Source organism: Haliotis rufescens, unplaced genomic scaffold (assembly GCF_023055435.1).
Source record: "Haliotis rufescens isolate VD_foot unplaced genomic scaffold, xgHalRufe1.0.p SCAF_6, whole genome shotgun sequence".
NCBI classification, from domain to species: domain Eukaryota; kingdom Metazoa; phylum Mollusca; class Gastropoda; order Lepetellida; family Haliotidae; genus Haliotis; species Haliotis rufescens.
The window spans coordinates 17,534,938-17,548,089 of NW_025964334.1; the positions used below are offsets into that span (position 1 = coordinate 17,534,938).

The window sequence follows — 13,152 nt, forward strand, 5'->3', positions numbered from 1 at the left end:
GCCTCAATGCACGAACACAATTATCCCTAATTCTAAAGGTACTTAAAGCTTAACAAAACGCTCTGCACATGGAGACTAAGTGCTATCAGCTGCCATCTGCATCAAGGGCGTATGCAGGCGGCAACACATCAAAGCCGGCTTATCAATTATCTGCCAATTGCGTCACAAAGACCCGCACAATAATCACTGATCTCAGCCAAGTTTATGGTCATCTGATGGCGACGATATACAAAATGACGGTACAAAATGACGAAATGTGATATGCGGGTGTTATCTTGGCTCAAATCTTCTGGGAAGGATAAACATCCAGAGGAGCTTATTAGAAATATAGCTAAATACTAATCTGATAGGTATAATCCCATGTCCAATTCAATGTAAATATTTGTACATCTATTTACACCGGTCAAGTAAAGTCTTGTATTGGGGCTTAGCACTGATTTGAGTCAACACAACGACATGGAGTTAATACGAAAATTCCTAAATCAAACACACACATGTCTAACAGAGTTTATTTTACAAGACATTATTTGTTGGCCAGGTGTAAAATCGGTCCCAGGATAAGCATGTTGGCATTTAACTTACAAAGGAGAGAGGATTAGAATTGTCGTTTCAATGAGAAATACATGGAGTTGTCATACATCTGTGTTATATATTTCATTCGATTTATGTAGGCAATATTATTTTCAAATTCTACCAATTGCCTGTCTCCATCAAAAGAAAGAATATGATGAGTTTCATATTTAGAAAATATCCTTATTTCGAACCTTTTAACCTTATTAATTAAACCTGTTCAGAAAAACAAAACAAGCATCAGTTTTAAAATATCACAACTTCAAAATGACTTTGACAATTTTCTTTCACGTTAAATGTTGACTTCAAATAAGATCTACACATTGAAACAATTATTACAAGAAGAAACAATTAGATTGGCTAATCTTAAAAGGAATGTTCATTTAATAAATTACATCAGCTGTCATTCAAATATTCCGATGTTAAGTAACAAAATGTCGATCCAAAATGTAATGAGTGTAATGGACGATAATGACATCTGCACATATTTTCATTGTTTCCAACAAGACAATTAGTCGTAAACATGATAGCATTCCTCCCTGGCACGCCCGGCGGTGCTGTGATGGCCGTCACTAATAAACACCGTGAGTAGACTGCCCCAAGCCTTGTTACAGACAGGCTGGGAGATTGGAGAGGGTTAGGATCACGTTAGTGTAAATCAGGCGTGGGATGAGATAACGGACCGTTATCTCACATCTTACACCAGGTCCTGGACCTCGGCTATTGTCTTGCTGGCAACAACAGAGGCGATGGGAGCGTGTTGGTACACGTGCAACGGCGTCCACAATACGCCGTGCAATACGCCAAACAGTACGTCATGTATTACTTTGTGAAATACGCCGAGCATTACGTCTTGAAATAAATCATGATTGTAACTTACGTCGTCCAAAACGTATGCGTCATGCAGCACAACGTACAATACGCCGAACGTTACCTAGTGCAATACATTGTACGATGCCTTGGGGAATACGTCGGGCAAAACGTCAGACAGTAGGCCCGTCAAAACGTTGATTTTACTTGGTGCGGTTCGTGCAGCACGTCGTGCAATACGTTGTGCAATTTGTCCTTCAATACGCTATGGAATTCACCGTGCAATACGTCGTTCAGCATGTCGTGCAATACGTAATGGAATTCACCGTGCAACACGTAGTTCAGCATGTCGTGCAATACGTAATGGAATTCACCGTGCAATACGTCGTACGGCACGTCGTGCAATACATTGTGCAATTTGTCCTTCAATACGCTATGGAATTCGCCGTGCAATACGTCGTACGGCACGTCGTGCAATACGTAATGGAATTCACCGTGCAACACGTCGTTCAGCACGTCGTGCAATACGTAATGGAATTCACCGTGCAACACGTCGTTCAGCACGTCGTGCAATACGTAATGGAATTCACCGTGCAACACGTCGTTCAGCATGTCGTGCAATACGTAATGGAATTCACCGTGCAACACGTCGTTCAGCACGTCGTGCAATACGTAATGGAATTCACCGTGCAACACGTCGTTCAGCACGTCGTGCAATACGTAATGGAATTCACCGTGCAACACGTAGTACAGCATGTCGTGCAATACGCTATGGAATTCACCGTGCAACACGTAGTACAACTTGTCGTGCAATACGTAATGGAATTCACCGTGCAACACGTAGTTCAGCATGTCGTGCAATACGTAATGGAATTCACCGTGCAACACGTAGTTCAGCATGTCGTGCAATACGTAATGGAATTCGCCGTGCAACACGTAGTACAGCATGTCGTGCAATACGTAATGGAATTCACCGTGCAATACGTCGTACGGCACGTCGTGCAATACATTGTGCAATATGTCCTTCAATACGCTATGGAATTCGCCTTGCAACACGTAGTACAGCAAGTCGTGCAATACGTAATGGAATTCACCGTGCAATACGTCGTACGGCACGTCGTGCAAAACGTTGTGCAATTTGTCCTTCAGTACGCTATGGAATTCACCGTGCAATACGTAGTACAGCATGTCGTGCAATACCTGGAGTTCTCACATTTCGAGGTTCGTGGAGTTGAATTGGGTTAATCCACCTTAATACGAAGGTTCAAGGATAAAATAACACAAATTACATTTTCTTGATATAAAAGCATTCACCTGGTTTTGTGCTGGGCATGGCAAAGTCAATGGAAAAGTCAACATGCGTTAAATCTGACATACAATGATAGTTATTGACGTACAGTTGACTGCTTCTGATTAACAGTCACACAATGTTACTGACTGGCCACTGGACAACCGGCGCCACAGTTCCTGGCATAATAGTCCCTCCCAGGCCTTAGCGTACAATTATTATTATTATTATTATTATCATTGTTGTTATCGTCGTCGTGGTGGTGGTGGTCGTCGTCGTCGTGGTGGTCGTTGTCGTCGTCGTTGTTGTTGTTGTTGTTATTGTTGTTATTGTTGTTAGTAGTAGTAGTAGTAGTAGTAGTAGTAGTAGTAGTGTTGATGTCGTTGTCGTCATCGTCATCATTTTGCAATTATCATCATTCGAGTGTCACAGTAGGGGTTCTGTTCGTACACAAAGCCCCCAACAATGTAGATGCTGACATGATATACGGTGGCAGTGTTACACAGTTCTATGACCTATGACACTCAGACAATCTCTGTTTGTCAGCAGCAAGTGTAACCACCGTCGCCTCTTGGTGTACACTCGTGGGAAAATACTATCTTAACAGCTAAACAGTGTACACAGGTCCGCGAGTCGCCCTGACGGTAAACACATCACATCTAAAGTATTGACACTGGACAGTTGTGTAGTATCAATACAAGAGTCGTCTCGGCCGGGCAGGGTCGTGTATGTGAGTGGACCAAGCGGTAGCTTACATCAATATTCGTGCTGCAGGACAACATAAGTGGATGCAACTTACGAAAAAAAGTAACGTTTAAGAAAAAAATTCAAATCGGCCTGACGGGCGAACGCTTTAACCACTAGGCTACCGAACCGCGCCGGATGATGATGACGACGACGACGACGACGATGATGATGATGGTGATGATGATGATGATGGGGGTCTTGTATCAAACCATTTTACGAAGTGATTTTTGTCTTAATTATATATAAATGTTCCTTTTCGCGAACACCTGGTGTCAGCACTAATTTTCAATGATCCATTCATATAATTTTCATTCGTGTTTTGCCTTTTGCGGCCAATGGAATCTGTTCATTCTCTGGCGTTTTCGTTTAATATTTACATCCTGAATGTGAGGTTTCCTGACTAACCAGGGTTCACTGTATTGCAGTTATAAGTGAAGGGGGTGATGTCCAGATGAGATCTGGTGGGGTGTCCTCATGAAACGCCATTACGAGATGACCTCGGTCTCCTGAACAGGTCAATTTCAAGATATCGTGATGTATAACAGAGTGTCTTATCGAATATATCTAACCTTCGATACACCTACCCTCTACTATTCCCGTGTAACTACCATCACCTCTACAGCACGCCGGGACCGTGCAGTTAATAGCTATGACCCCAGAAACAGGTCACCGCGACTATCAAAAAGACCTAACAATACCCGCTCCACTGAGGAGGATAGATCAAACAGAGGGTGCTGTCTACCTACAGCTTATTAACACATTTGACACAATCAGCTGATGCTATTTCCCACACGATTACTCCGAAAGTTGTGAAAGTGTTTTTAGCCAAAAGCCTGGATGATCGTGAGAAAGGGGTGTGTGATGGAGGTCCTGCAGTCTAAATTAAGATCCTTCATTCACCACTGACCCTCTTTAGGAGTATAAATTATTCTTGACATTACATATAATTGAAATAATCGTAAAATCATCGCTTGAAAGATATTGCTTCCAGATAGAATCTACAGACTCATTAACGAGTCAGCTTATACTGAATTGCCGAGCAAAAGAAAGTATACAAGCATGGCTGATGGTGGGTGAAAATAAGATATGGTTTTTTGATGGAGATGTATTTGATACAGGTATCGGAGGCGGTATTACGTGCATCATACAAATAATTACTTGACAATAGGTGACGTGCACGTTAAGGAACATGGGGGTCCAGCCCGAACGTAAGTGTCAATGTTAGCAAGAACTACTTCCACCAACAGAGATTGGTCATTATCAAACATACAACATCACCAGTTTCCCTCGGTTAAATATCGCATACCAACATCAGTGCATCTCCTGTCACTGCCATGACGCCAGGAGCATTATTCTTTATCTGACAACGACCCCGGGTTCCTTTCGCAATCATAAAACCTACATCATCAGTTATTTCACATGCGCTATCATATAAATAGCATCATGAGCTCCAATTTTACATATAGACAGCATCGATCGTTCCCCATTTGCCTGTGATACAGCCAACATCGTCAATGCCCCTTTGTAACTATTCACTGTCATACCGCCAACATCATCACTGCCCCTTTGTAACTATTCACATCGTCATTGACCCCTTGTAACTAGTCACATCGTCATTGACCCCTTGTTACTATTCACTGTCTTGCTGCCAACATCGTCACTGGCCCTTTGTAACTATTCACTGTCATACCGCAAACATCACCACTGCCCCTTTGTAACAATTCACTGTCATGCAGCCAACATCACCACTGCCCCCTTGTTACTATTCACTAGCATACAACCAACATCACCACTGCCCCTTTGTTACTATTCACTAGCATACAACCAACATCACCACTGCCCCTTTGTAACAATTCACTGTCATGCTGCCAACATCACCACTGCCCCTTTGTAACAATTCACTGTCATACAACCAACATCACCACTGCCCCTTTGTAACAATTCACTGTCATGCAGCCAACATCACCACTGCCCCCTAGTTACTATTCACTAGCATACAACCAACATCACCACTGCCCCCTTGTTACTATTCACTGTCATACAGCCAACATCACCACTGCCCCTTTGTAACTATTCACTAGCATACAACCAACATCACCACTGCCCCCTTGTTACTATTCACTAGCATACAACCAACATCACCACTGCCCCTTTGTAACTATTCACTAGCATACAACCAACATCACCACTGCCCCCTAGTTACTATTCACTAGCATACAACCAACATCCCCACTGCCCCTTTGTAACTATTCACTAGCATACAACCAACATCACCACTGCCCCTTTGTAACTAGTCACTGTCATACAGCCAACATCACCACTGCCCCTTTGTAACTAGTCACTGTCATACAGCCAACATCACCACTGTCCCTTTGTAACTAGTCACTAGCATACAACCAACATCACCACTGCCCCTTTGTAACTATTCACTGTCATGCAGCCAACATCACCACTGCCCCTTTGTTACTATTCACTAGCATACAACCAACATCACCACTGCCCCTTTGTAACAATTCACTGTCATGCTGCCAACATCACCACTGCCCCTTTGTAACAATTCACTGTCATGCAGCCAACATCACCACTGCCCCCTCGTTACTATTCACTAGCATACAACCAACATCACAACTGCCCCCTTGTCACTATTCACTGTCATACAGCCAACATCACCACTGTCCCCTTGTTACTATTCACTAGCATAGAACCAACATCACCACTGCCCCTTTGTAACTATTCACTGTCATACAGCCAACATCACCACTGCCCCCTTGTTACTAGTCACTAGCATACAACCAACATCACCACTGTCCCCTTGTTACTATTCACTGTCATACAGCCAACATCACCACTGCCCCTTTGTAACTATTCACTGTCATACAACCAACATCACCACTGCCCCTTTGTAACAATTCACTGTCATGCAGCCAAAATCACCACTGCCCCTTTGTAACAATTCACTATCATGCAGCCAACATCACCACTGCCCCCTTGTTACTATTCATTAGCATACAGCCAGCATCACCATTGCCCCTTGTTACTAGTCACAGTCATACAGCCAACATCGTCACTGCCCCTTTGTAACAATTCACTGTCATACAGCCAACATCACCACTGCCCCCTTGTTACTAGTCACTGTCATACAGCCAACATAACCACTGCCCCTTGTTACTAGTCACTGTCATACAGCCAACATCACCACTGCCCCCTTGTTACTAGTCACAGTCATACAGCCAACATCACCACTGCCCCTTGTTACTAGTCACTGTCATACAGCCAACATCACCACTGCCCCCTTGTTACTAGTCACTGTCATGCAGCCAACATCACCACTGTCCCCTTGTTACTAGTCACTGTCATACAGCCAACATCACCACTGCCCCCTTGTTACTAGTCACTGTCATACAGCCAACATCACCACTGCCCTTTTGTAACTAGTCACTGTCATACAGCCAACATCACCACTGTCCCCTTGTTACTAGTCACTGTCATACAGCCAACATCACCACTGCCCTTTTGTAACTAGTCACTGTCATACAGCCAACATCACCACTGCCCCATGTTACTATTCACTGTCATACAGCCAACATCACCACTGTCCCCTTGTTACTAGTCACTGTCATACAGCCAACATCATCACTGCCCTTTTGTAACTAGTCACTGTCATACAGCCAACATCACCACTGCCCTTTTGTAACTAGTCACTGTCATACAGCCAACATCACCACTGTCCCCTTGTTACTAGTCACTGTCATACAGCCAACATCACCACTGCCCCCTTGTTACTAGTCACCGTCATAAAGCCAACATCACCACTGCCCCTTTGTAACTAGTCACATCGTCACTGCCCCATTGTAACTATTCACATCGTCACTGCCCCCTTGTTACTATTCACTGTCATACAGCCAACATCACCACTGCCCTTTTGTAACTAGTCACTGTCATACAGCCAACATCACCACTGCCCTTTTGTAACTAGTCACTGTCATACAGCAAACATCACCACTGCCCTTTTGTAACTAGTCACTGTCATACAGCCAACATCACCACTGTCCCCTTGTTACTAGTCACAGTCATACAGCCAACATCACCACTGCCCTTTTGTAACTAGTCACTGTCATACAGCCAACATCACCACTGTCCCCTTGTTACTAGTCACTGTCATACAGCCAACATCACCACTGCCCCTTTGTAACTAGTCACATCGTCACTGCCCCATTGTAACTATTCACATCGTCACTGCCCCATTGTTACTATTCACATCGTCACTGCCCCCTTGTAACTATTCACATCGTCACTGCCCCATTGTTACTATTCACTGTCGTAAAGCCAAAATCGTCACTGCCCCTCTGTAACTAGTCACCGTCGTAAAGCCAATATCCTCTGCTTCACCTTCATCGCGATGTCATAACATAACAGATGTGGGGTAAAGGGGTTTTCACAAGCGCATGACGTTATCAGGTGTGATAGGCTTCATAGAACTACAGCACGGCCTTCACACTTTATGTAGGATAAAAACACCATTTAACGGTCGAAATATCATATATACGTATCTGAGTGTAACCAGACGCTACATCCCCTATGACCGGTACTCTCATTTCTCCAAGCCACTAGCGGTATGCGAACTGGCGTGAAATAGGATTTCATTGTTAGCGTCACTTGAACGTGACACCGTCCGAGAACCCCTGAAACGTAAGATGGCAGCGGGACGGAATTTAATTACGTCTGAAATGTTTTGATAACAGACTCATTCGACCGGAACAATATAGGCCGTTCTCCAACCTGTTTAGTTGCCCACGTGTGCAGGTAAAAACCGTGAGAATGGTGCTCCTAATACCAATATATATCCAGCTGGTGTGAAAAGCAAATTATTGAAGTGGCATGTCACAACAAACACCACATATGTAACAAGACGTGCGTGTTTGATATGTTTTCCACGTTTAGTTCACGTTGATACCAGACACCACTGCTCAACCTGGTGAATTGAAAAAGCTAAATTTCACTCATGTGAACATTAAACTTTACTCCTTAGAAAAAACACGATCTGGAGCTATGGTGTTTGTAATTCATCTGCATGCATATTCGGTACATTGACTTTTCGTGTAAAAGTAAACCTTTAAACTTTCAATGGCTTTCCTGAAGCATAAACACGTAATGGCACACTATTATGGTGGATGGTGGGCAGATATGCAACGGAGGTTGAGCCTTGAGTGTCTTTTGATGCTGTATATGTTAACCGAGTCCTACTTAATTCAGCATGGATTGAGCCTTTCATGAAACAAATGCCGATTAAGGGGGTACATTATATGTCTATACACCTACAAAGATGTAATTTTGTGGATAAATACCGAGAATTCATTGCTTAAGAGTCTCCTCGGGATGACTTGAACGCGTAGTAATACACTGGATCCGAACACGGTGAAGCGTATGCTTTGACATAACATGTGCTCTAGCCTGATAGCCGACATGAGGTGAGACTATAATAAACTGTCTGTCTGTCTGTCTGTCTGTCTGCCGACTTCTCTTTCCTAACGTGACAGACTGCTATGTAATAAAATTTTAAGATTATCATGTGTTATCCATGCACTGACATTATTAGTAAACGGATCACTGATTTTGCGTATTTATCGTTGCAAAGTAGAATAACACGTATTACGTAATAAGTTACATGTGTGAGTGAGTGAATTTGGTTAAACGCCGCTTTTAACAGTATTCCATTTATATGACGGCGTGCCAGCATGTAGGAGGAAACCCCGAAGTGATGCATATTATGATATTATCCTTTTACTCGGTTCCCCTCAAGCGAAACATGATCATGAAAGTAATTATCTCGTAAGAGGATTTACACGAAATAGAAAACTAATCTATAATAGAAAACTTATAATCTGTAATCTGTGGGATAATCTCTCACTTCGTATTCAACCAAAGGAAGTTATAAAGCTGGTGCTCTGTGCATAAATGGAATAAAACTGTGACGTATTTCGGTGATATGTTACTTTGATCTTCCAGCCTCTGGTCATGACTTCATCTAAATAGTGATAGTGTACAGTATTTAGCCGCTTAGACTAATTAATATATCCATCTATATCAAGGCGGGAGACAATTAACGAGTTTCAGCCATTGAGGAATTAAACCCGAGTTATCGGCGTAACAAACAACCAAACATGCCCCACCCACCCATTCATTCACACACACACACACACACACACACACACACACACACACACACACACACACACACACACACACACACACACACACACACACACACATGCACAGACGCACACGCACACACGGACACACGCACACACACACGCACACACACACGCACACACGCACACACACACGCACACACACACACACGCACACACACACAACGCTTACACGCACGCACACTAAGATCATTGTATTGAGCTTTGAAATATTACCAAAGGAAAAATCGCCCTTACATTGTTCTGAAGAAAAGGTTAACAGTTAAACTAAAATAACTGTATTGGACTTATCATGTGCGTGCGCGCGTGCGTGCGTGCGTGCGTGCGTGCGTGCGTGCGTGCGTGTGGCTGATTGTACTAGTCCGGACTTATTATAGTCCGATTTAGAGTGCTGGCCCACTGAGATACCATGCCGCAGTTTAACATGAATACCCCACTCAGACACAGTATACTGACTCCGAGACCTTGTTTTAGCCCCTTAATTTGATGTTTTGCAGAATGAAATGTCCGTCTACCTTGTAATGTGAAATACATGCAAATCTACTCACACATAAGGTCGGACATTTGCTGAGACATCGATCACCTTAAGTGTACAATGTTTACTGGCTTTGCTCGGCTCGGCTACACATGACACAGCATCGAGCATCAAGCCAAACGCTGTCCTTATACCGCATACATAGCCCGTGTTTTTACATAATTATATATCTGTTTCATGATGACATATAGCCTTACCTGTACCCAGTCTCCTCGCTCAACGCTGTAATCAGTACACCACTGAGGTAGAGTGCCCAACGCACCGGGAGCTGTTACCAGACAGTCGTTGCTGGTGATGTGTGATACAGCTACAGTCGGCACCAGAAGCACAGCGTTACAGAACTGTATTGACAATGTACCTAGTAGTACCATCCAGCACGTGCCACCTCGGTGGGTATATCTACGTTATGTACACAACATCCGGGTACTCTATGGACGCGCGTCTAGACAAACAGTTCTAACGTCTTCTGATTTTGAAATATTTGGAACTCCTGCACCGGCTGCACTGATGATTGCTTTCACTTGCTTGATAACGGTTTTGTAATAATTTGTAAGAAAGACGTTGCTCATCCATATATCTTATCCTTACTCCATCTTCTAAATGCCTCTTAAAGACGTTAACGTTTTTTGTTCACTCCCTTCGGGTGGTGGTCGGTAAAAACGTATCCTCTGATATGAGACACACACATCCTTGAAATCCAATCAGTTCAATATGTATACGATGTTTCAGAACAAAATGAATACCGGTTTCTGTTAAAAGTCGTTACAAATGCTTCACCAATAAACTAATTATATCTATATCAGTATTAAACATCTTCACATTTATTTCCTCTGACACGTAAGAGGTTAGGTCTGGAATATGTTGACGATGTTTCAGAACACACTAAGTACCGATATCTGGTACAATGGTTAACGTTCAACACAAAACACGTCTTCGCAAATCCTTAAACTCGTATCAGTCTGTGTAAGGTTCAACAGTTCAACAACAATGTCAGCGAATCAGTCGTTGACTATTGTAACTACAACGTATGGCCACAATGACATACAGATATATCACCAGGTCTGGCCCTTATACAAGTGTCTGTATGCAATCCTGTTCACCCATGATAACAACGTCAGTAAACAATCTCCTTGCACCCGTAATGCCAGTGTTGACAGATGAGAGACCAGTGCCACCCTGGGTTTCTTTGCCGGGTAGCATGGATCGACCTAGTGTCAAATCCCTTCAGGGTGAAGTGCAGTGAATCAGTAGCATGTAATCCTTATGTCAACCCTTCTTGACACCAGTGACTTTGTATCGACAATAATTATAACATGTTCCACGGTCGACTACGTCCATTCATACAATACTGTGTCGTCACGAAGCCAGGTCGATTTGCCGGGTATTGCCGTTCACGACACTGTTGTTGCTAACTCACCTGGAAACACAACTCCAATGCTGCAACAGTAACAACCACTGACGCAGATGTTCTCACGACTGTGCACATTCAACACTACTGTTTTTACGACCATCATTCTTAAATAACATCATAAAATCTGATACAAGCATGGCTGTGACTCACTCCTGAAATACCCATATTTAAATGTACAGTCAAAGTAATTTTATCTACCCACGTATGTACTATGGGTCACGGTAATCTATTGTCATAAACAAATTCATTTCCTACGTAGTTCCTTTGTTTACGTCATACGCTGATAAGCAGCCTACATATTCAGTTGGAATTCCCAGTGAACAACCTGTCAGCAATGCTCAAGTAATGAGCGATCATGGTACATTCCTTTCAACACAAGTAAATCGACAGATCCAATTTAGATCTATTGATCCTGCAGAGTCACATGTTTTTCGTTTAAACATGGGCGGAACTTAAGTATACCCCGTTGCATTAGATTATTTAAACGCGGTCTTTTGCAGTATCAGGTAGAAAATAATTACTGGGCATTTTTTCCAGAGTTGAATATTCGTAGTTGTACACGCGCGTGTTGGATTACTCGCCGTCTGAGACGTGGAAGTGATCGGCCATCGACGGCGTTTATCAATACCGTCAAGATATAGTGTGCAGGGTCAGCAGAGGTCAATAATGTTAAGATGAAGTCGTCAATATGATTGGTTCTACCTGGTGGTTGCTGTACAGGTGAAACAGATACCTGCTTGGTATGTGAGGTATGCGGGGACGCGAACAGGCAACGTTGTGAGACTATATGTCCTGTGCGTTACCTGGAGATACCTTGGCGCTTGAAGAACGCTTAATCATTTGAAGGTTTTTCAACCTCATTTGAGATTGACGTGGAAATTAGTTTACCCACTAATGACATTTGGTGATGTCACCGTGACCCTGGGTTAGCATAGGTGTGGAGTGATGGTGGTTTCTGGTCGTGCTGATTGGGAGAGCAGATCAGTCAATCGGGGTATATAGTAGAGATTGTAGCTCTATATTGACAGTACAGCAACATTTCGTCGCTGAAGAAGTGAACCATTTGAAGACCCATGTCACAATGTTGCCCATTTGATTAAGGAATAATTGTTACTGATCAAGTAGAGAATCATAGGAACTAGCACAAACTACAACCTGTGTCGACATACAGTTCAGTGTAGGATGGGGACATCTAGGTTTAGAGTGTTACCTGTGTCGACATTCAACTCAGTGTAGGATGGGACGTCTAGCTATAGAGTGCTACCTTTATCAGCTCAGTGTAGAATGGGGACATCTAGCTATAGAGTACCACCTGTTTCAGTTCAGTGTAGGCTCGAACATCTAGCTATAGAGTACCACCTGTGTCAGTTCAGTGTAGGATGGAACATCTACCTGTTTCAGCTCAGTGTAGGATGGGACATCTAGCTTTAGATTGCTACCTCTGTCGACATACAGCTCAGTCTGGGGTGGGAACGTCTAGCTATAGGGTACTACAGGTGTCAGCGCAGTGTTGGGTGGTGCTACCTGCGTCGACATACAGCTCAGGATGGGACATCTATCTATAGGATACTACCTGTGTCAG

General features: G+C 43.3%; 1 protein-coding gene across 1 annotated transcript in view; it reads right to left on the reverse strand.

Annotated features, from left to right (window-relative positions):
- Nucleotides 1-11,613, reverse strand: part of LOC124140561 (ras association domain-containing protein 10-like) — a 49,536-nt gene extending 37,923 nt beyond the window's left edge. Inside the window, exon 1 of the mRNA XM_046508197.2 lies at nucleotides 10,357-11,613. The gene's annotated coding sequence lies outside the window, so the exon portion shown is untranslated. The remainder of the gene's footprint in view (nucleotides 1-10,356) is intronic.
- Nucleotides 11,614-13,152: the final 1,539 nt, after the last annotated feature.